The sequence below is a fragment of the Chiloscyllium plagiosum genome, chromosome 37, assembly GCF_004010195.1.
Source record: "Chiloscyllium plagiosum isolate BGI_BamShark_2017 chromosome 37, ASM401019v2, whole genome shotgun sequence".
Lineage (NCBI taxonomy): Eukaryota > Metazoa > Chordata > Chondrichthyes > Orectolobiformes > Hemiscylliidae > Chiloscyllium > Chiloscyllium plagiosum.
In genome coordinates, this window is record NC_057746.1 from 33058934 (window position 1) to 33083982 (window position 25049).

A 25049-nucleotide genomic window follows, 5' to 3' on the forward strand; every position below is an offset into this window, starting at 1 on the left:
GTGTGTATATCTGTGTGTGTCTGGGTGTATACCTGTGTGTGTCTGTCCGAGTGTATATCTGTGTGTGTGTATATGTGTGTGTGTGTCTGGGTGTATACCTGTGTGTCTGTCTGAGTGTATATCTGTGTGTGTGTATGTGTGTGTGTGTGTGTGTCTGGGTGTATATCTGTGTGTGTCTGTCCGAGTGTATATCTGTGGTGGAGTTTTAACTCCGTTACTGAAAAGGCTCCATTAATAATCCAGTAGAGGATGGGTCTAACACGCCTGCCTTCTGAAAGCAATACTGTGTGATTCTCTCGAGTGACTGCAGCCCGGGCTGAATGCAAACACAGAGCTGATGTCAAAATCCGTGTGGGTGTGACCGCGAAGATATCCTTTTTACCAGACAACGACCTCCAGACTCCAGAAGGCAGGGAAGCAACAGCAGCAAGCTCGCTCTCTCCCTCACACAGTGTGTGTGTGTGTGTCTGAGGCAGCACCAAGGTCCTTCACAGCCTCACTCTCTCTCCTGAGCCTCCGGCAGCAAGATTCGGGTGGATGTTCACTCATTTAAGGTAATGAAAACAACCACTTTCAATTTCTCTGGTTCTGTGTTTGTGTGTGCGCTTTCTTTGAAATAGTGCCGTGTTAAAGTTTCACACAGCTGCTGGATCAGTTACATTGCATTCCAACTGCTTTAGCCCGTCTTTATAAAACAATAAATTACTTCAGATTTGACCAGAATTCCAGCATGTCGAGGGGTTTGCGGTAAACTGGGAACAGATATCAGCTTCTGCTGAACCTATTTCCCTCTGTCTCTGGCAACTGAGCAGAAAATAGAAAGAGAACAGGCAGAGAAAGTGAGGCAGAGAGAAATAAGGTGATAAAGAGAGTAAGGCAGAACAAAAAAGGAGGGAGGGAGAGAGAGAGAGAGAGGCAGAGACAGAGAGGGGGAATGAGGCAGCTAGAGAGAATGAGGCAGACAGTGAGAGACTGAGGAAGAGACAGAGTGAGGCCAAGAGGAAAGAGAGTTGGGCAGAGAGAGTGACAGGACATGTCAAAATGAGAGAGACAGATGGTAGCGATGAGAACCAACAGCATTCGTTCAGAGAGACAGAGAGGTCGAGAAATAGGAAGAGAGAGAAACAAGGAGATGAGAGACACAAAGGGAACATTGAGGGAAATGAACACAGATAAAAAGAGATGTGAACTAATGAGACAGAGAGACAGACAGAGGGAGAGCTAATGCAGGAATAAATAGAATGTGGCAGAAAGACCGACGGAAACACAGAGTGAAACAGGAACAGAGAGAGAGAGAGAGAGAGAAAAAAAACACATTGAATCAGAGAAAATACACGGAGGAAGAAAACCATACAGAAAAGCCTGGAAGAGAAACCAAATCCCAGAGGAATGGGAGAGTAATGAAGACAGATGAGCTGTGGAGAGATTCGGCACAAAATGAGGGGTGGAAGGAAGCAGAGATTTCAGGGAAAGAGTGCATCAGCAAGCCAGGGAAGTCAGAGTGAGCAGAGAGGAAAGGAGAAGATGGAACAAAGATGAAGGGACTGAGAGAAGCTGATTGAAATATCGAGAGCATGTCCTGAAGAGGGTTAAGAAGATAATTACATTGCAGTAACAGATCCCAATAAATGATCCTGTAAATTCTGTTGGAGGGGATTAGCTCCACGTGAATCTGTTTCAGCATTCTGCTGTTTAATGTTGGATTACAAAAACAGACAGGGACTTTCCACCCATTGTTAGTTTTGAGGGGAGCAACACTAGTGATAGCGACAGAACCCAGGGAGCCAGGTTTCCAATGGTGCCCGTGTTTATACACACATGAAATGTTCACTTAGCAAAAACAGCTCATGGTACCAGCAGAGCACTGACCATGGCAAACAGAGACAACAGTAAGGTTAGAATTCACAGACCAGGGTCCAAATGTGAGGCAGATTAATTTGAACCTGCACTGGGTGCAGTCAGTCTGAGAGATTGTACTGAAATTGATAAGTTGAATTAATATCTGTATGAGCATGTCTGACATTGACTCAGTAGGCTTGCTTGTCAGAGTTTATCTGTGCTACTGTCTGTTGCATCTTGTCATGTTCTTGTCTGTATGCAGTGACATTTAGATGGATGTCAATGATATGCACATGTGTCGATGTACGTGTATACCTTTGTGTTTACATGTATGTGTGGGAGTGTCTGAGTGTGTATATAATGAGTGTGTATGTATGGAGTATATCTGTTATGTGCATGTGTCCTTGTGCACTTGAATGTCGTATGTGTGTTCATGTCTGTGCATATACCTTTCTGTATGGTTAGATGTATGCATTTACATGTTCTTCTATATGTCCCTGTATGTGAACAATTGATTGTGTGTCTATATTGCCAATCTGTCATCTGTGTTAGTGTATGCAAGGCTGTGTAGTTACATTCTGTCATCTGTCTGTGACTGTGTCTCTGTGAGTGTGTGTGTGTGTGTCTTATGTTTCCATGTGTATATCTGAGTGAGAATGTGTCTGTGTGGGTTTCTTGGTGTGTGTGTGTCTTGTGTTTCAGTACAAGTGTTTTTGTGTGCATATATATATATGTGTGTGTGTGTGTTTATGAAGGAAATGTGTGTGTGTGTTCGATGCTGTGTTATGCCTGTATATCTGAATGTTGCTGAACAATAAGTGGAGCTGTAGTTGAGCAGTATTCCAGCACAAGCGCACACACCAGGAAAGCTTTAACAGTTGTGTCTGTAGCTAGCAGTTCACTACAAAGGGAGGGATCAGGAATGAGCTGGTCATTGCGCACTATATGAGGGATGAAGAAAAAAAGTGTTTGGTCCATTGTAATTGCAGAATGTGAGAAATAAGAGCTGGACTGACCTCTCTTGGCATTCTTGACATTCAATAAAATAGACACCCACGCCAGGTTGCCCCTCCTACCCTACCTCTGTGACCCATCATTTCCTGGTGTTCAAAAACTGATCAACCTCAACCTTGAATCCATCCAATGACTGAGTGGCCACAGATCTCTAGGGTAAGACTGCCACAGACCACGGGCAAAGGCAGTTCTCATTATCTGTTCTTTAGGCCACAAACAGGGCATGTGGCTGAAAGTCATTAAGCTTGGACAGAGGGATGGAGAGGTGTAAGGAGGAATTTCAGAGTTTAGGCAGCTGATGAGGTGGCCACCAGTGGTAAGAATGGGATGAACATGGATCTGGGAGGGTATCCAGGGTTAGAGGATGTGACAGAGACAGGGAGGGGCAGGGTCGTGAAGGATCTTGGATCAGAGGTGCGAGATCACCCCTCATTCTTCTAAACTCCAGCAGTCCAGCCTGTTCTCCCTCTCCACATTAAATTAACCTTTCATCCCAGGAATGAATTGTGCGATCATTACCAGGACCACTTCTAGAGTAATTATGTGTCTTTTTCTTCAATGAAGAAGGACAAACCTCTCCACAATATTGGTAGTCTGCGTGAGTTTCCTCCGGGTGCTCCGGTTTCCTCCCACAGTCCAAAGATGTGCAGGTTAGGTGAATTGGCCGTGCTAGATTGCCCCCAGTGTTAGGTGAAGGAGCAAATGGAGGAGTATGGCTGGGTTGCGCTTCGGCGGGTCAGTGTGGACTTGTTGGGCTGAAGAGCCTGTTTCCACACTGTAAGTAGTCTAATCTAATCTAATCTAATATACCACATGATTTTAAGGCAAGTAGTACACATTGTGGTTATGTCACTGGGGAGTAACCCAGAGCCTGCAAGCTCATGTTCCGGGGATGAGAGTTCGAATCCCACCATGGCAGATGGTGAAATTTCAATTCAATAAATTAAAGAAAGATTTGGAATGCAAAGTTAACTTAATAGTAGCCATTGCGGATTGTTGGAAAACCCAACAGGTTCACTAATGTCCTGTAAGGAAGGAGACTGCCATCCTTACCTGGTCTGGCCTACATGTGACTCCAGACCCACAGCAATGTGGTTGACTCTTAACTCCCCTCTGGGCATTTTTGGATGGGCAGTAAGTGCTGGCCTAGTCAGCGATGCCTACATCCTGTGAGAGAATCAATGTAACTGTAAGTAACAGCAAGATCCCACAAATGGCAACATGGTAATGACGAGCTGCTCTGATTTTGTTGGTGAAGATTTACGGAAAAGGATGCTAGTGAGGACTCCCTGCATCATGCTAATGGAATTTCTGACAGTAAGCAGTCAGAGCCTTGATTTAACATCCCGTGTAAAATTGTACTTCGACTGGTGAATGATTGAATGGGGCAGAAAAAGCAAGTACCGTTCCCAAAACATCGAAAGCGACTCGACAATTAGAAAGCAGCTAATGTAATACTGGATTTATTGGCAAGGTGTCTGGAAAATAAAGACGGAAATGTCAAGGTGAGTCTATACAGTGAATGTGCTGGAAAAATTCAGCAGTGACAGAGTGGATGCTATCGTACAATCTTACAGTCCACAGGGTGGGGGGGGGGGGGCCATACAGACCACTAGCTAGCTTTTTCACATAGCTGCCGGTTTAATCTGATACCCAGTCAATTCCCGATAATCTGATGATTGAATCTTCTTTGAGGACCTGTCCAGTTGCCTTTTGTAAATTACTCTAGAATCTGATAGCTTTCAGATCATGAATTGTCTGTGTGCATGAAAACATTTCCTGCATTCCCTTCTTGCCCCATTGCCAGTGATATTAAACTTATAACGTTTGTTGTTTGAATATCTCTGTAACTAGCCTACCTTAATCTTGACCACTCTAATAATGGTGGTCTCAGCACCTTCCACCTATTCACTTACTCCGGGTAACTTCCTGGTAACTGTCTTGTACCTCCTCCATAAAACCAAGCTCAGGTCACTATACATCAAACACACAAAAAAATAACAATCTGAAACCATCCTTTTTCGAGCTCCCTGCATTCTTCTCTTGATTCAGAAACACCACTCATTGCTAATCTTCAACTCAATTTTCTGAATGCCTTTTTTATTACCAAGTACTTTTAGAAAGGCCACATGACTAATTCTTTGAGATTGGGGAATTCAGAGCCCAGGGAACATTGATTTAAGGTTACGCGTATGGAGGTTAGGACAGAGCCTAGAGGAAGTGGTTGAACACAATGGGTTGTGTTGCTTTTCTTTATGAGAATCACTGTGTGAGAACACAATGGTGTCATAAGGGTGGAGAAATGAACAATCGTTGACAAATATTGTCAGGGAACAAGGTTTGCCTGGCCTTATGAGAAAGCAGGAGACCTTGCTGAAGATGATGACTGAGGGAAGATTGGGAAGGCTTAGACCAAAGAGGAGAAAGAGATGGATGACGACAGCTTGCAATTGAGAATGAGAGGCCGTCATGAGTGACTGCAAAGGAAGATATTAGACTGCCTTGCTATTGATAATTGGGAAGGTGCTAAAGGTGCTGGACCGAGTAATGCCGAACATCAAGATAATGTTCTCTGGACATGGGCTCAAGTTCCAATGTGTTAGATGGTGACATTTGAATTCAATACAATCTGGAATTAAAAGCTCACCCAATGGTGATTACGTACCCACTGTCAGTTATCATAAAATCCATCTGGTTCCCTCATATTCTTCAGGGAAGGAAACTGCCATCCTTACCTGGTTGGGCCTACATGTAACTCCAGGCCCACAGTGAAGAAATGAATTAAATTAAACATAAAGTTGATTGCTGTTTGTGTCATGATCAAAGTTAATGGGTGAAGGCATGCCCAGGCGAGGAGTTAAGAACTGGTTATGTTGGTGAGTTAGGGCAATGCCAGGAACATGGAGTGGTGACATTTCCTTTCCGTGGAGGATAAAGTCGTATTGTTTGGGTCAAGAGGGTTATTGATGAGTCCAGACTCTGCGGTGGTGATAATCAAATCCAGTGTCAGAGTCACATTTAGCAGAACAAGGAAATGTTGCAGCCACCTGAGAACTCTGCCAACAACTGCATATCAAAGAAATGCCAGATTGAGGGAAGAATGGCCCCTGTTACATGGGGTCAGCCCAATATCTTTAACCCGATACCACAGCCTGCATTGTTATTGTCCCTCTGAGACACACCACAAAAGTTTTGAATAGGACTAGATGCACAAAGGATTGTCCCAATGGTGGGGCAGTCTGGAACCAGGGGTGCATGTTTAACGATACAGGGTAAACCCTTTAGGAATGAGATGAACAGAAATCTTTTACCCAGGGATTGGTGAACCTTCAGAACCACTCTGACAGAAAATAGTTCAGGCCAAAACATTTCATGCTTAAAAGAGGAACTAGATTTTGCTCTTGTGGCTGAAGGGACCAAGGGAAATTGAGGGAGGGTGGGATGAGGGTACTGAGCTCAATTATCATATTGAATGGCAGAGCCAGCTTGAGGCATCAAATGGCCTCCTCCTGGTACTATCTTCTATGTGTCTGTGTAACACTGGGCATTGTCCTGGTGAGGGAGGGAGATGCGAGGCAATGGGAGCTGAAGGGTTTTGAGGAAGAAGAGGGAACTGAAGAGGCAAATTGCTGGGAATGTGTTCATCCGCATGACCCTTGGGTCACTGAAGACATGCTTGCACAACAGGGGATGGGAAAGGTCAAGAGATCAGGTAAACCTTGATTCCTGGAAAGTCGGGACCTATTGGGTCCTTTCTCTTCTTCACACGTGGACATGGGCTTCACTGGCTGGGCCAGCATTTATTGCCCATCGCTGGTTACCCTTGAGAAGGTGGTGGTGAGCTGCCTTCTTGAACTGCTGCAGTTCAGTTTGTTAGGGAGGAAGTTTCAGGATTTTGACCCAGCAACCCTGAAGAAATGGCGACGCATTTCCAAGTCAGGGCAGTGAATGGTTTTATGGGGAACTTGTAGGGGGTGGTGTACCCATGTAGCTGCTGCCCTTGTCCTTCTAGACGGAAGTGAGCATGGGTTGGGAAGATGCTGCCTGAGGAGCCATGGTGAATTTCTTGGAGGCACAGCGCGCAGGCTGGGTGCGTCACCCTTGTGTATCAGCCCTTTCTGTATAAAACCAGGAACTGAGAGATTCCTCAATGGAAGTCATTTGAAACATGGTCACCAGGCGACGGTTTCTAAAATGGTTCACCTGGAAGATTGCAGAGGTTTGACTGGGAAGGGGTTAAATACTTTGAGCCACAGCAGGAGTGCTGCCTGACAGAAAAAAAGATGTCAGGAAAACCTTGCACTAAAATAATATTATTCCGTTCCACTTCTGAAACAGTCGCCAGCAATAATCAGTCTCTCAATCTATTATTCCCCCCCCCCCCCAGTCAAATCCGATCCATTGCAGCTGCCGATGGGAATTTAGTAGATATTTTGTTTGACTTCACATTGTGCTGATTTTGGGGAAAAAGGATGTTTGTTGTGGAATAGCGTGTGAGAATAAGATTTATCACAACGTCAATGATGCGTCAGTGGGTGATACTCTCCCCTCAGACTCAGCACGGACATAGATCCAAGTTCCCTCATCCCAGAGGGATAAAGAAAGGACAGGCAATGGGCCACAGGTATTATCACAGGCCTGTTAATCCAGAGACCCTGCAATCCCACCACGGTGGATGGTGGAATTTGATCTAATCAAGAGCATAGAAATGACCATGAATCCATTGTTGGGAAAAGAAAACATCTCGTCAGGGGAAAAAAAATCCTCATCTGGTTCACTAATGCCCTTTAGGGAAGGAAACTGCCATGCTTACTTGGTCTGGCCTACATGTGACTCCATACCCACAGCCAATGTGATTGACTCTTTACTGCCCTCTGGGTGATTAGAGATGGACAATAAATGCTGGGCTTGTGAGAGAGAGAGAGAGAGTGTGGAGAGAGAGACTTTCAGGATGGGTCATCAAAACCCAGGTCTGCACTGCATTCCCAGTTTGCCGTAGCAGCCCTGCTGTTTTGTAAGGATCCAAACTAGAAATAGGACCTGTCGATACAAACTGTTTCCCAATGAATGTCATTGGGAATAGACGAAGGACTCCTTTTACCCTAGAGGGAAGTGAGGATGTGGGGGCCAGAGAATGGATGAGTCTGAGAGGAAGCTCAAAAGAAATAACCGGTCAATGAAGGGAAACCACAAATCGTAGGTGGAGAAGGAGGCCATTCAGCCCATCGAGTCTGCTCTGCCATGCAATGAGACCAGGGCTGACCTGATAATCTTCAACTCCACTTTCCTGCCTTTTCCCCTAAGCCTTTGATTGTTTTCCTGATTAAGTTGTAACTTAGCCTTGAATATTAGATTCCCTACAGTATGAAACAGGCCCTTCGGCCCAACAAGTCCATACCAACTCTCCGAACAGTAACCCACCCAGACCCGTTTTCCTCTGACTAATGCACCTAACTCTATAAACAATTTAGCACGGCCAATTCACCTGACCTGCACATCTTTGGACTGTGGGAGTAAACCAGAGCACCCAGAGGAAATCCACGCAGACACAGGGAGAATGTGCAAACTCCACACAGACAGTCACCCGAGGCTGGAATTGAACCTGGGATCCTGTGATGCAGCAGTGTTAACCATCGGGCCACTGTGCCACCCCTTTTTTAATTGAGAAATTAAAATAGGAATAACATACTTGATGACCCATCCTCAATACCCTTCTGTGGTAAAGAATTCCACAGATTAGTACCCTCAGAGAAGAAATCCCTCCTCAATTCTGTCTTAAATGTCCAAACCCTTTTGGTGTACTCGGGTCCTGGACTCTCCCACAAGGGAACTAACCTTTCAGCATCTGCCTTGTCAAGTCCCTAAGTATCATGTGTGTTTCAGTAAGGTTTCCTCTAAATTCTGTCAGTAGACCCAACCTACTCAACCTATAAGCTAATCCCTCCATACCATTGTTTTTACCTCGTTGATTTTAACCCTACTGCGAATCCTCTTGCAAGGATGCCTGCCTTGAAGAAGTTTTCCTCCTCTCTCTACAAGAATCTCAGGGATTCCCTCTCCCACTGCAACTCCCAGGTCATTTCCTCTGCCCTGAAGCTCTTCAACCATGTCCTGAAACAAACTCGGTACCACAGCCACATTTGCTTCCTCAGTGCCTGCCTCCGTAACCAACTCATCCCACACAGACTCCGGACCACCTTTAAACCAGCAGAGTTCGGACCCAAACAGGACAAACAGTACAGACTACAGATTCAAAAACACCAGCAACAGTTCTCCTTCAAGATCCTCCACTCCACACTCACAGCAATGCGCCGGCACCTACCCTCTCCACAGTCAGCCCTGCCTCAGCTGAGGGCCACACACTCTCAGAATTGCGAAGGACACACTCTGCACTACATCCTCAGGAGAATTCATACTCTCAACAAACAGTATTTCAATTCCATCTCAAACATCAAAAACTGTAAGTGCAACAAACTTTTATCTACCCACCTCCATAACCAGCACTCCTCAAACATTCCAGAAGATTCCCCTGGCCTCGGAATCTACTCAGACGCCATTAGCCATGCGGCTGATGCAGCTGCCACCCCCATGCTGATTGATGATGTCACTTCCTCCCCCATCATGGCCACTCCCACAACCACTTCCACCCCTCACAATTCCTCATGCATCACACATGACATCACTTCCGCTCTTCACATCATCGCTGATGCCACATGCTCAGTGACTTCCGCCACCCCTACTGCCCTGGTATCGGTCAAGTGAACTTTCTCTGGACTGCCTCCAGTATCACTATCTCTCTCCGTAGATGAGAAGACCGAACATATTCATAATATTCCAATTGTGGTCTATCCGGTGTCTTGTGCAGCTTTAGGAAGACCTCAGTACCTTTCGCTCAGTTGGCTGGACAGCTGGTTTGTGATTCAGCGTAATGCTGACGGGGCTGGCTCAACTCCCACACTAGCTGAGGTTACCATGAAGGCCTGGTTTTCTCCGCCTCTTCCCCACTGCGTGGTGACCCTCAGGTTAAACCAGCACCAATCGCTTCACTCCAATAAGAGAGCAGCCTCTGGCTCTCTGTCATTGCTATTTTTATCCTCCATTTCCTTTGAAATAAAGGTCAACATTCCAATGGCCTTCCCTATTCCAAACTGAGTTTGGATATTAGCTTTTTGTGATTCATGCATGACCACTCCCAAATCCCTTTGCAACCTCTCTCCATTTAAATAATATTCAGCTCCTGGATTCTTCCTGTCAAAGTACATAACCTCACATTTTCCCACATTGCATCCCATCTGCCAAGTTTTTGCCCACTCACTTATCCTGCCCATATCCCTGTGCAGACTTACCGTGTCATCCTCACCCACTCGCCTTCCCAATTATTTCTGTATCACTTGCAAACTTGGCTTCAGTGAATCTATCTTCCTCTTCCAAGTCCTTAATGTGATAATTGTGGTCCCAGCACTGTTTCCTGTGTCACTCCACTTGTTACAGGTTGCCATCCATAAAATGGGCCGTTATGCAATTCTCTGTCTTAGTTAGCCGACGCTGTAAACATGCTAATAGACTTTCATCTGACTAACCTTCTTGGGGATCATGGGGTTCGGAGGTTCAAATGGAATATATGCCCTGGGACGCACTTCCAACACTGTAAGTAAGTGCAATTCACATTCACAGACCGTCTAACTGCTCTGACATTGGTATTTCGATCCATTACCATCATCCTACATCACAACAGTGGTTTCATTTCAAACTGCAAACCACACAAAATCTGTCCACCATTGACAATGCACAAGTTAGTAGTGTGACTAAATACTTCCCATTTGCCTGCATGTGTGCAGCTCCAACAACACTCAAGATGTTTGACACCAGCCAGTGACTCATACATCCCGTAAAGGAATAAACTAAAAAAAAAGCAGCCTGCTTGCTTGACACCACATCCACAAACATCCCCTCCCTCCACCACCGATGCTCAGCGGCAGCAGCGTGTACAAGATGCACTGCAGGAGTTCACCAAACATCTTCCAGCAACACCTTCCAAACCCAGCTCCATTTTCAAATTTGATTATCAATTCCAACTTGGCAGTGGAGTACGCTCCTAAACCAGAGCTCATCCATTCCTACTCTTCCTTGTCCCCTTTCTTTTCTCTTTGTCTTCTTTCATTTTATCGACTTTCCTAACATTCCTCAGACGGTATCAGTGGTGGAGGATTCAGCCAACTTAGACTCGATGGACTCCTGGCCTCGAGGTGAGGGCAGTGCGGACTACCGGCCTCGAGGTGAGGGCAGTGTGGACTCCCGACCTCCAGTTGAGGGCAGTGTGGACTCCCGGCCTCCAGGTGAGGGCAGTGCAGACTCCTGGCCTCGAGGTGAGGACAGTGCAGACTCCCGGCCTCGAGGTGAGGGACAGTGCGGACTCCCGGCCTCGAGGTGAGGGACAGTGCAGACTCCTGGCCTCGAGGTGAGGGCAGTGCAGACTCCCGGCCTCGAGGTGAGGGCAGTGCAGACTCCCGGCCTCGAGGTGAGTGGCAGCGCGGACTCCCAGGATCGAGGTGAGGGCAGTGCAGACTCCCGGGATCGAGGTGAGGGCATTGCAGACTCCCAGGATCGAGGTGAGGGACTGTGTGGACTCCCGGCCTCGAGGTGAGGGATAATTCAGACTCCCGGGATTGAGGTGAGGGACAGTGCGGACTCCCAGGATTGAGGTGAGGGACAGTGCAGACTCCCGGGATCGAGATGAGGGCAGTGTGGACTCCCGACCTCGAGGTGAGGGCAGTGCAGACTCCCGGGATCGAGGTGAGGGTCTGTATGGACTCCCAGCCTCGAGGTGAGGGATAGTGCGGACTCCCGGGATTGAGGTGAGGGACAGTGTAAACTCCCAGGATCGAGGTGAGGGCAGTGTGGACTCCCAGCCTCGAGGTGAGGGCAGTGTGGACTCCCAACCTCGAGGTGAGGACAGTGCAGACTCTCGGGATCGAGGTGAGGAACAGTGCGGACTCCCGAGATCGAGGTGAGGGGCAGTGCGGACTCCCGGGATCGAGGAAAGGGCAGTGCAAACTCCCGGGATTGAGGTGAGAACAGTTCAGCCTCCCAGGATTGAGGTGAAGGACAGTGCGGACTCCCAGGATCGAGGTGTGGGCAGTGCAGCCTCCCAGGATTGAGGTGAGGGACAGTGCGGACTCCCGGGATCGAGGAGACGGCAGTGCAGACTCCCGGGATTGAGGTGAGGGCAGTGCAGCCTCCCAGGATTGAGGTGAGGGACAGTGCGGACTCCCGGGATCGAGGTGAGGGCAGTGTGGACTCCCGGCCTCAAGGTGAGGGGCAGTGCGGACTCCCGGGATCGAGGTGAGGGACAGTGCGGACTCCCGGGATCGAGGTGAGGGACAGTGCGGACTCCGGGATTGAGGTGAGGGCACTGTGGACTCCCAGGATCGAGGTGAGGGTAATGTGCCCTCCTATTTTTGAAGGTCCGTAATGCCGAGTGCTGACTTTTATTTCTTTTTTTCCTAATTTATACATAAGATTTTGTACCTCAGAGTCTTTGTACCTACAATGGTGCTGGGAATGGTGATTCTACACTTTTCACTGTCCTCCTGTATCGCTGTACTTGAGTACATGTGACCTTCAGCCTAATTCTAACTCCAACTGGGAGGGCAACGGCAGCAGGTACATGGGGGATGTCACCAAATGCAAGTTCCTCTCCAAGTACTCGCCATCCCAATTTGGAAGTACATTTCTTTCCTACAGTGTCACTGGATCAAAATCCTGGAATTCCCTCCCTCATGACAGTGTGGGTCAACCCACATCACGTGGACTGGGCGGTTCAGGAAGGCAGTTCACCTTCACCGTCTCAAGGGAAACAATAACGGATTTAACACCGATTCACAAAATAGGTTGATTAATGATGGGATGTCATGACGCCATAAAAGACACCATAGAAATGAAAGATGTTTGATTTCTAAGGCTGAGACTCTCAGGAATTCCTGGAAAGGAGTGAAGTCGGTTGACATCTTTTGATAAAATCAGAATCAGACTGATTACTCAGCCTGACAGTGTGAGGGAGCTGGATTAACCCTAGTTCTGGAATTATACACTGCGTGTATTAGAGGGTTCAGTGAGTCTGACAGTGTGAGGGAGCTGGATTAACCCCAGTCCAGGAATTATACACTGCGTGTATTAGAGGAACCCCAGTCCAGGAATTATACACTGCGTGTATTAGAGGGCTCAGTGAGTCTGACAGTGTGAGGGAGCTGGATTAACCTCAGTCCAGGAATTATACACTGGGTGTATTAGAGGGTTCAGTGAGTCTGACAGTGTGAGGGAGCTGGATTAACCTCAGTCCAGGAATTATACACTGCGTGTATTAGAGGGCTCAGTGAGCCTGACAGTGTGAGGGAGCTGGATTAACCTCAGTCCAGGAATTATACACTGGCTGTTTTGAAGAGTTTATCGCTGGTGTTTTTATCGTGTTGAAGGTTGAGATGATGATATCTAACTCAGGGCTATTTCCTCTCCAGTCGTTTCAGTAGAAAGGTCACTTGATTTTGATAGGTTAAACTCCATAAATTTAATCTCAATTTTTTCACTTTAAGCAATTAATCCCATGGGTTTGAGTCTGATAAATTCAAGGTCGATTTAAATTAATGTAGTGCCTTTCCCATCCAAACAACAACATCCCATAGCCCATTACAGACAAGGAGGTACTTTGGATTTGCAGACACAATTTCATGCAGGGACCACAGCAACCAGATTGCACACAGCACGATCCCACAAACTGCCGTATGAAAAGAGCCTGATCGCCTGAGTTGGATGAAGTTGACTGAAGGTTAATCCCAGCCAGAGCTCCTCACAATCTTTTCCATTCTATTGAAAGCAGTCCTCCATCAGCACCACACTGTCAGCGCTCACCAGGACTGTTTCCGTGGAGGAGATACCATGAAACGTGGCAATATCAATCACCACCATGTTTGGTGGTAGAGACTTGGAAGTGAACAAATCTGGGAAGAATGCTTACACATTTCTGTGCAATTTCCTGATCGACATTGCAATGGAATAATGATGATGTGCTCTTAATGTGATGAATACCTTACCACAGAGAGCTGTGGGGAGAGAGTTGTGTATAGTTAAGGCTCAGATGGTTAGATTTTTGATCATTCGGGGAATCAAGGGTCATGGGGAGAGGGCAGTAAAGTGGGCATGTGGAATATTGGATCACTCAGGATTTATTGAATGGTGGAGCAGGATTGATGGGCTGAACAGCCTCCTCCTTTCCTATTTCTTATGATCTTATATCAGACTAGTGCTCTGCTCGTTGTTAAACTCTTCAGCGATTGGTTCTGACATTAAATCACTCACAAGGAGGGAAGGGTGACTGTGATCATTTTGTTCAGTGATTTTGGTGTGTGTGTGCGTGTGTCAGAGAGAGAGAGTGTGTGTGACTGTGCGTGTGTGAGAAGAGTATGACAGTGTGTGTGAGAGAGAGAGTGAGAGCATGTGTGTGTGAGAGAGAGTGAGAGAGAGAGTGTGTGTGTGAGAATGTGTGTGTGAGAGAGAGTGTGAGTGTGTGCGTGTGAGAGAGAGAGTGTAAGTGTGTGTGAGAGAGAGAGTGTGTGTGTGTGTGTGAGAGAGTATGTGAGAGAGTGTGTGTCAGAGAGAGAGAGAGAGAGAAGGATGGTGAAACCTGTTGAGATGAAGAAAGATTCTCAAAAAAGCACCGAAACACAGAGAGGCTGAGTATGAGTGAGTGGGAGGACAGGAAATGGCAGAGGCCCTCGGGGGAGCAGGGGGAATGAGGATTACAGCTCACGACAGGGAAAAGACTACTTTAAGCACAGGGGTGAAATGGGAGATTAAATAGAGAGCTTTCAAGAAGTCTTGTTTAATGGAAATCAGGACACCATAGCCTGGGCCAGGGGGCAACTCTTCAGCTTGTTAACTGGCCAACAATGACAGCTAACACTCCCACCCACAGATTCCATTCACAGGTTCCACTGACAACGTTCCCATTCAACTGGAAACATCAGAACAGGGGAAAAGGAAGGTACATGACCCACAGGGAGGAATTTGAAGTGACTGACAACTTGTTGCTGCTGTTTGAATTGGAAAATGAGGTCCCAGTGGTGGGCACCACAGAGCATTTTCACAAGATCCTTGGAGGTTGCCAGGCAACTGGTGTCAGGAGGTGCCTTCGTTAGGAACATCCAGCTCCCATCCCCATCCCAGCGGGAATCTCTGCCTTTGTTCACCACCTCTCCATCCTCCCACTCAGTCCCTCCTCAGCCTCGTCATCTCCCCAGGCTGAGAGTTAACAGAAGGGGCAATATTTCCAGGCAGCCTCTCTTTACAGGCCTCAGCTTACCTTGACTTGCTCTTTGGGAATTCCTATATGTTGTGGAACTGGCCCAGACTGGACAGAGCCTTTCCGACCTTTGAACTCTTACCCACTAGATGCCAACTCCCCAAGCCAGGGGATCATTCCCTGGGAAAGGGCAGGAATTCCTAAACTGGTCTCATGGCTGCAAAGCCTCCAAGCCAGGCTGTGTCAATGGCTGCAGAAATCACTAGTTCATCAGAGACCGTACTAATTTCTGTGGAGTCTTTCTGTGCCTCCTGGTCTCACTTCCATAGGAGGAATCTATTTTCTCAATGGTACGAGGGGGTGTGGGTATTGCTGGCTGGGCCAGCATTTGTTGCCCGTCCCTATTTGCCCCTTTGCGAAGGTGGTGGTGAGCTGCCTTCTTGAACCGCTGCAGTCCATCTGCTGTGGGTTGGATCCTCAGTGCCCTTGGGCAGGAAGCTCCAGGACCCACTTCTATCTAAAAGGTCAAAGGCAGCAGCTACAAGAGATCAGCACCCCCTTCCAAAACACTCACCGTACTGACTTGGGAATATTTCCCTGGTCCTTCTCCTTCATGATCCTGTTGAATGATGGAGCAGGTTTGAGGGGCTGAATGGCCTACTCCAGTTCCTGTTTCTCCTGGTATTATGAAATAAAAGCCAATTGTGCCCACGTCCTGAGAACTAATAAGTTAAACAAAAAATGCAATAGATCACAGCCAGTTATTGGAAGCAAACAGCTTCAGGGCATGTTTCTTGCCAGATTCAAGATCTGTACCACCAACAGACTGTTGTGATCGGAGGATTATGTCAGGAAGTGGGAGCTCTCTGTTAGTGATGATGAAAACACATTTCATCACCTCCATTAGCCTGAGCAGAACCAGAATGGGGGAGATTAAGACTGTATTGATGGAAAATGCATTGCATCAGAACAATGACCCCTTTTCCACATCAGCACAGGAGCTAAGCTCAGCACTACATGAATCATTCACTTTCATTCAAGCAGAATTTGACACTTGGCCACATAAGGACAAATCGAAAGATTCGAAGCAATGTATTGCAGGGAAACAGTGATATCGAGCGATGGAGGGATTTAGCAGGGAATTTCAGAAGTTGAAGCTAAGGTGAGGCATCCATTGGTGAAATACAGTGGAACACAGTGATCTCATAGGGCTGTCAGGCAGCTGGGGGGAAGCTCCAGAGCTATGGATGGGTGAGGCCGCGGATGGAACGGAAAATGGAGAAAGTGAATTTTATAATAAAAAAAAGGCAGTGCTGGAAAAACGCATCGGGTCTGGCAACATCAGGGAAAAGAGAAACAGAATTAATGAGAGGAGAGAGGTTAAAAAAGGCAGAAGAGGCATTTTTTTACACAGGGTGGATTGTATGTGGAATGAACATCCTGAGGAAGTGGTAGATGTGGGTAAAATAACAACAGTTAAAAGACATTTGGATGGATATTTGAATAGGAAAGATTTGGTGGGATATGGGCCAGGAACATGCAGGTGGGACTAGTTTATTTGGGATTATGTTCAGCATGGACTGGTTGGACCGAAGGGTCTGTTTCCGTCCTGTATGACTCTATGACTCTCTGAGTCCAATAGCTTTTCTTCAGAGCTGAAAGCTAGCTGGAAAAATGGCGATTTTAATGTTGCTGCCAGAGATGGAGGAGGAGTGAATGAAACAGACGGGAAGGGTGCCCAGAACAAAAGACAAAGAGAGTGCTCATAGTAGGAAAGGAAAAATTGAGATTTATAATAGGTGTTAATGATCGGTGTGAATAATAGGAACTAGGGCGGCTCTGCTGACAGCCACTGTCAGCTGTGCTAAGAGGCACTGGGGTTGGAGTGGAGTGGGAGAGTTGGTGTGGATGGAAGATATCAGAATGAAAGACACAACATGAAAACTGAAACTTTCCTCACCCCTTCAACCATTTGGTCTCTTTCTGTTATTGATTACCGTGCTGAACAGCTCTTGTTTCTGGCCTGAAGCTAGTATGCTCACTGATTTATTAACTCTTGCAGCAAGCTCTTTATCAGTGCAATGAATTGGGAGAGATGCAGAAAAATCGGAGCATTCTGGAGCATTTCCCATATATAGCTGAGCAGAGTCAAGGAAGATTTGTAAATACGCCTACGCCGGGATGTACGGTTGCAAGCATGTGTATGTCTTTAGAAAATCTGTTTATGTGTACATATCTGCAATGTCAGATGCCATGGGTAGTGTCCTTTCCTCTGAGCCACAGATTCAGGGTTCCAATCTGACTCTGGGATTGATCAGCCTTGGGAATGTGGTTGTCGTGTGGTGACGGAGTCTTATTCTTGAGCTGTCAGTTTTTCCAGAGCCCCAACGATTGGTTGGTGAGAGTGTGAGGGTCTCCTGGTCAGTGGTGACCCCTCAGGCCACAAGCTATTGAACTGCAGGAACATCGAACTAGGGCAACAGCCATAAGCAAGTGCTTTGTCAGGAGGTCAGGTGTTCAAGTCCCACTCCAGAGGGACCTCGGATCTCAGCTGACAATCCCACCTTTCAGACTGAGCCCCCAGACCCAGCTCATGAGGACGTGAGTGGACCCCCATGGCCCCATTTTGCAGGAGAACCATGCTCCCTGGCATTCTGGGCGAAAATTCCTCAAACATCCCCTCCGAAAAAAATTGGATGCATCATGTCAATGAGTGTGGGATCTTGCTGTGCAGTGAGCTACGTTAACCGCACTACAGCAATGGCTGCACTATGGCGGCTGAACGTCCTGACAGAAGGTGCTACAGAAATGCAAGTACTTTTGGTCGCCTCCATATCTGAGGACATCAGTCCTGACTTGTTTGCTGGTTTGGCACAGTGTGAAGTGAACAGTAAAACTCTTGTGGAATCTCTCTGATCGCAGCCTGGGATTTCAGGCTGTTTGTACTTGCTGAGTATTTCTGGTTGAAGCTGGAGGTTCTTTCACAGCTACACCGTCTCTCAGTGTAGCTGTGAAAGATGATGCAGCTTCATTGGGATCTTTATTAATCATACTCAGCTTTCCAAAGGCAAACTGACCAAATTAGTTTCCAAATTTATCTTGATGCTGTAGCGAATGATTTAAAGTTAAAGTCCCAGGCACGTTATTGCCTGGTCTCTGCTGAAACTCAGTCAACAGTGAGATGCAACCTCTCATAGCTTTACAAACAGGAACACAGATTATTCCTAGCAGTCAAACCAGGCCATTCGGCCCCACCTATTTCTGCTGGTATTCCTATTTCAGCTCAGATCATTCTTTCCCTTTCACTCTCTGTATGTGACCGCCTGTCCACCACCATCACTCTCCCCTGGCCCCCAGGGGTGAATTCATTTTCTAAGCACTGTCTGGGAACGAGGTGCCTTATCCACACAGTCACCCAAGGGTGGAATCGAACCTGGGTCTCAAGCGCTGTGGGGCTGTAGTACTATCCACTGAGCCACCATGTCACCCATTACCTGCTATCCCCTCCAAGCCACTCACCGTCCTCACTTGGAAATATATCGCCGTTCCTTCAGTGTTGCTGGGTCAAATTCCCGGAATTCCCTCCCTAACAACATTGTGGGTTTATCCACAGCACATGGACTGCAGTGGTTCAAGAAAGCAGCTCACTACCACCTTCTCAAGGGGCAAATTCTGACCCAACCAGTGACATCCTTGTCCAATAAGCAAATAGAATAATGATGCTCACAGCTGACTGAGCTCACCAGCCTGACTGGCTATTGGACGAGAACTGGGTTTCCTCCAGTCTGATTCCCTGATTCTGTGTTCCAGCTTTCAGGGACATTGTTTTCTTCAGAGTCTGAATTCATTCCTTGAAGGTGACGTTGTCTTGGTAACCATGGCCTCATGCTGTCTCACTTCAGGACAGTAAGTGGAGCTCTGGAAATAGCATTCTCACTCCTGAATGAGAAGGTCCCCATCCAGAGACAGGGTGTAAATTGTAGTAACTGATTCTGAGCAGTTTGAGGATGTGTTGCTTTGACAGGGGCCTTGTTTTTGGACTTGATGTGAAATTGTTGGCTCTCTCTGATCTCAATTTAAAGATCAGGCTAGGAATTCTGCAGTTTCCTCACCTCCTGACTCTCCAAAGCCTTTCCCATCATCTCCAAGGCACAAGTCAGGAGTGTGATGGAATACTGCCCACTTGCCTTGGGTGGGTGCAGCTTCAACAACACTCAAGAGGTCAACACCATCCAGGACAAAGCAGCCCTCTTGAGGACTCCTTTCAACATTCAGACCCTTCTCCACCAATGCTCACTGTGTACTGTCTACAAGGTGCTCTGCAGAAATTCACTAAAGGTCCTTCAACAGCAATTTCCAAACCTACAACCACTTCCACCTGGCAGGTCAAGGTCAGCAGGTACATGGGGACACCTACTACCGCACGTTTTCCTCCAACTCACTCACCATCCTGACTTAGAAATATCTTGCTATTCCTTCAGTGCCAGGGGGTGCAAGTAGAGTTATAGAGATGTACAGCATGGAAACAGACCCTTTGGTCCAACCCGTCCATGCTGACCAGATATCTCAACCCAATCTAGTCCCACCTGCCAGCACCTGGCCTATATCCCTCCAAACCCTTCCTATTCATGTACTCATTCAGATGCCTTTCAAATGCCACAATTGTACCAGCCTTCACCACTTCCTCTAGCAGCTCATTCCATACACGTACCACCCTCTGTGTGAAAACGTTGCCCCATAAGTGTCTTTTATATCTTTCCCCTCTCACCCTAAACCTATGCCCTCTAGTTCTGGACTCCTCCACCCCAGAGAAAAGACTTTGACTATTTATCCTACCCATGCCCCTCATGATTTTATAAACCTCTATAAGGTCACCCCTCAGCCTCCGATGCTCCAGGGAAAACAACCCCAGCCTGTTCAGCCTAGCAACACTCCCTAGGACCTTACCATTAAGAGTATAAGTCCTGATAAGGTTTGCTTTCCCAAAATGCAGCACCTTGCAATTATTTAAATAAAACATCATCTGCCACATCTCAGCCCATTGGCCCATCTGATCAAGATTCCATTGTAATCTGAAGTAACCTTCTTCGCTGTCCACTACACCTCCAATTTTGGTGTCATTAGCAAACTTACTGAGTATACCTCCAATGCTCACATCCAAATGATTTATGCTAAAATTCCCTACCTAACAGTATTGTGGATCAACCCACAGCACATGACAGGTATTTGCCCTTGCCATGGTAATGAGGGATACTGCAGAAAACACTGGCCCAGCCAACGCAGCCCATATCCCCTGATCGAAATGGGATCACTAGAAGGACTTCCCCTGGAGCTCTGCGCTAACTTCCTATCCCTCAACTAACATCATCAAAACAGCTCATCACATTACTGAAGTGGGTACTTGCTGTGAGCAAATTAGCTGCTGTGTTTCCCACATCACGACAAAGGCTGTATTTTCTGCGTGTTCAGATGTCCTGAGGTGTTGGAAATTGCTGCCTATGAATGTAAACCTTTTTTTATGTTCTCAAAGCATCAAAACAGATGTTATTACAATATTCAACACAAGCATTTGATGCCTGGAGATCGTGTTCTGCTCAGAACCTGGCGGGGGGGGGGTTCATTAACTTGTTGTGTTTTCAGCCTGGATACTCCCCAAAACATTAAACTCCCGAGTGGGGAGGGAAGAGCTGTTTCCTCTTTATTATTCAGCCCCACCCCCCTCAGTTGGTCATGGCGAGGTTGATTTCAAAATGGACCCCTTCCTTTCTCCCTGACCCAAATGAATCGAAAAGGAGCAAATTTAACCAAACTTTTGTGAATTAACAAAGAGAGTGTTCATTAATCACTTAAGATTATTGTTAATACAACACACATTCACATTAAAAATACGAGGTGAGTCCGAAACAGTGACAGTTTAAGAATAAGCAGATATAAGGATCAGTCTCTGAATTGTTTGTGAAAAGCAGATAGTTAAAGCTGATCACTTTTGTAATGGAGCTTACTGGAAGAGTTGACATTGGTAGCTGAATTTCAGGTTTCTTAGTTCTGCAAGTTGGATGAGATTCTATTGTTCTAGTTCCTTTTGACCGTGACCAAACTCCCAACTTCAGGGGAGGGACAGAATGTTTGTTTTCCTGCTTATGTGTGGCTGGCGGCTCGCTGGCTGGATCCTAGTACTCCGAGGGAGTATGAGGATCCTTTTACCTGCGATGCTGAGGTGATGAGGAACTATTTCTCCGCAGCATGTTAAAGCTTAAATCCAGGCTAGTACACATGGGCCCCTTCATTCATGGGTTCCAATGAGAGGGTTGGTCCCACCTACAATCCCCAACTGAGTTGACGCTGGCCATTTACCTCTCAATTTGTATTTTCTTCAAAGGGAAAAACACAAAGTGTGTCTGCAGTTTGGGACTAATCCACAGGGGCCTGGTTTGCTGTTGAGCAGACGGGTTTATCAGCCTGTCATTATCTTAATGGAGTCAAGAGATCACAATCCAATCTGTTTTGAATTGGATTCCACCTCCCCACCACCCCATTTGAAGTGTCTTTGTTTGAAGTTCATTTTTCACTTTTAGATGTGACAATACATGGCTCCCTCTGCTCAGACAGCTACTTAGTTTATACCAGTGGCCATTCTTGGTTCATCTTTATTTAAAAAAAAGACATATTTGGAATTATGAGTTTAGAATTTCTCCAGACAGTCAGATCTCTGACCTGTGGTCAAGCCAGTAGCGCTGACAGGCTGTTGGAATGAGACATAGATTGAAGATTAAAGACAATTATCAAAACAGTGAGAGGGAATGACTGAGGTGTTCTTCCACAGCAAGTGGTATGCGGTGCTATAAAGACCAGCCAAGGTAGACTCCATCATAAGTTTCAAAAACAAAGTTGGATATACGTTTGAAAAGAAAGTTAGAGGCGATGGGGTTAAACAGAGAAACTGGGACGAACGCAAAGCTCCGTTAAAGAGCCAGCACAAATAGAAATGGCTTCAATAGACTGTTGCTATGATGACCTTTCTATAGGGAAAGAGGGAACATCAGCCTAAACAGAACCTGCAGGATTTACTGCCGCTTACCCAAGGGATATGAGGAGGCAGTGAGATTATGCCTTAAGGTAATGTTGAGTGGCAGATTAGACCCAATGGGCTGAATGGCCCACTCCTGCTTTTCTCGATGCTTCTATGCAGCTGTACAAGTTTTTTGAAAGATCATAGAGATTTTGGAAACAATTCCTTCCTTTTTGATAGGTTTTGCAAGAATTTGAAATGACACACAATGAGTGGGGAGTCAGGAGGTGAACTGGAGACCTGCCAGGTATCATGGAATCTGATCCCATTGAGAGGCCTGTGTATATATTACCTTGTAAACTGGGGCTGACGCATGCACATAAATTAAGGGTCATGCTCAAAATATTTAACAACAGCCATGTCACATGATGTCCCGCTGACAATTGTGTTTATATAGAGAGTGGATTTGTTCAGGAATTTTATTTTGTGTGATGAGATTGCCACTTCAACGGGAGACATTCTCATCACAACGATCATTAAAGACAGCAGTTAGGGAAGGAACAAATGGCTGGCTGTTCAGCGAGAATCAAATACAACAGCAGCAAGACTGAAGAGCAAGGGAAGGAGTTACTGAGGGAGTGGGGATGGGGGAAGGAGTTACTGAGGGAGTGGGGCTGGGCGATGGAGTTACTGAGGGAGTGGAGATGGGGGAATGGAGATTCTGAAGGAATTGGGGTGGGGCATGCAGAATGTGGATGGGGAGATGGAGATAAAGGAGTGGGGATAGCCAGGCTAGTGGAGATACTGAATGTTTCGAATTATTGAATTTCCCATCTGCATTTCGGTGAAGTGAACAGGGTGAAAAGCAGCAAGTCAATTTGTATTTCATCAACTTTATGGCATTGTTCACATTGACTGCCCAACACCTGGGTAAATGAACATCAAGGCGTGTGAAAATAAACAGTATTTTTGAAAATCAGAGGACTAAACCGAACCACGTTAAACTCTTAAAATCCCAGGTGCCCACTTGATCATAGTCCGGGGAAGAGGAGTCTGTGTTGACAGCCCGTGAGTTAAACAGTGGGTCGACCATGGGATAAATGATGTTCAGTGAGTCTCACTTATCCAAATTCACCATCCTGAGGGCCTTTCTGTTATTCAGCAGGAGCTTATAGTCCTTAGATCAGTTTGTCTATTGTTCATCAGCGGCAGTGTAATTTTAAAGTGGTCTCTCTTTGTCCCTAACTGACTGGATGTGGGAGAGGGACCATTTGGGGGTATTGTCAGATTGGGATGTTTTAGGGAGGTACACTGCCCTGAATCCTCTTCCCTTGTGTCAGTCTCAGCCCTGATACTATGTGGAGAAAGCAGGCTCACACACTGTTGTAGACAGAAGCTCAATCTTGTTTGTGCAATGCGTTTATTCTATTTAAGTTAATAGCTATTTACATCATGTCTAAGACAGCTGATTCGAGAGTGTGGTGCTGGAAAAGCACAGCAGGTCAGGCTGCATCCGAGGAGCAGGAGAATCAACGTTTCGGGCAATGAAGGGCTTATGCCCAAAACGTCAATTGTCCTTCTCCTCAGATGCTGCCTGACCTGCTGTGCTTTTCCAGCACCACACTCTTGACTCTGATCTCCAGCATCTGTAGTCCTCACTTTCTCCTAGTAAGATAGCTGATTGTCAGGCTCAACATAAGAGTAACTATTTTAGCTACAGGCTGTTAACACAAAGGAGTTTACCATGGGTATTGGGTAATTATTTTATGTCCTAACTGCTTTATACAACACGGTGGTAGTGGGTTGGGGGTGGGGAACAATGAAATATCACCGGACTTGTCCCCAGGATGGCTGGATTGTCTTATGTACAGAGATTGGGACGGTGTTCTTTAGAGCTACAAAGAGTAAGAGGTGATCTCATTAAAACTTAAGAAGTATTTAAAGAGAAAGACAGGGCAAGATCCCCTATTGGGGATTCCCAAACCAGGGGCCACAATCTGGAAATAAGAGGGATGTCACTTTGAACCAAGATAGGAGTTTTGTTTTCCTCAGAAGGTCATGAACCTTTGGAATGCTCTCCTACAGATGGCTGAGGAATCTAACCTTTGAGTCTGTTTAGAGTTTGATGAATTTCTAATTGCTAGTGGTGGACAAAGTGCTGGGAACAGAATGGCTAGTAGACATGGAAAGGTTCAATCAGCCATGATTACATCAAATGGCAGATGGCCTAAACTGCCCGTGTAACAACTGATAGCAGTGACCATGGTGGTCACCATTAAGTTCATACCCATGTTAAATCTCACCAGCTAATGCTCAGAGGATTAGACTGGGTCTGTGGTATGCGAACCCCAGAACATTACCACTTTATAACCGCCTCCTAATGGGGGGAGGAATGAAATGCCAGCTCTGACCCACAGATTGGAAATGTGCATGGATGGTTGTAATTCCTGCTTGTCTTTTCTGCTGGCTCCTCAGGAATGGTGGAACGAGTGTTCCGAGGGCGGTGGGATTGTGCTGTGCTGGTGTTTTTGGACTATCATAGGAGTTGTTCCGATCAGTCAGAGCAACGGTTTGGATTCCAATACAATTCCTGGTTTAAACACGAGAAGGGAACTATAAACCCTGGCAATGGTGTATATGTGAAGCTGTCGGATCAGTGTTCCAGAAAATAAACCATTCCATCAGATATTCTAGTCAGGAGTGTAAACTTCAGCAGCAACAGGGAGGGGGGTAAATGGGGAAGGAACAGGATCAGGCCAGGGGAGGGTGGTAAATGCTGATTTCCCCAGGGAGGGGGATATATTGGGGAGGGGAGGTGAATGTTAATTTCCCTGGGGGAGTGTATTGGAGAGGGGTGTGAATGCTGGGTTCCCTGAGGGGTGGGATGCATCA

General features: G+C 46.5%; 1 protein-coding gene across 1 annotated transcript in view; it reads left to right on the forward strand.

The window, feature by feature from the left end:
* The first annotated feature begins 263 nt into the window (after positions 1 to 263).
* Positions 264 to 25049, forward strand: part of LOC122541492 (regulator of G-protein signaling 3-like) — an 83834-nt gene continuing 59048 nt past the window's right edge. Inside the window, exon 1 of the mRNA XM_043678304.1 lies at positions 264 to 554. The gene's annotated coding sequence lies outside the window, so the exon portion shown is untranslated. The remainder of the gene's footprint in view (positions 555 to 25049) is intronic.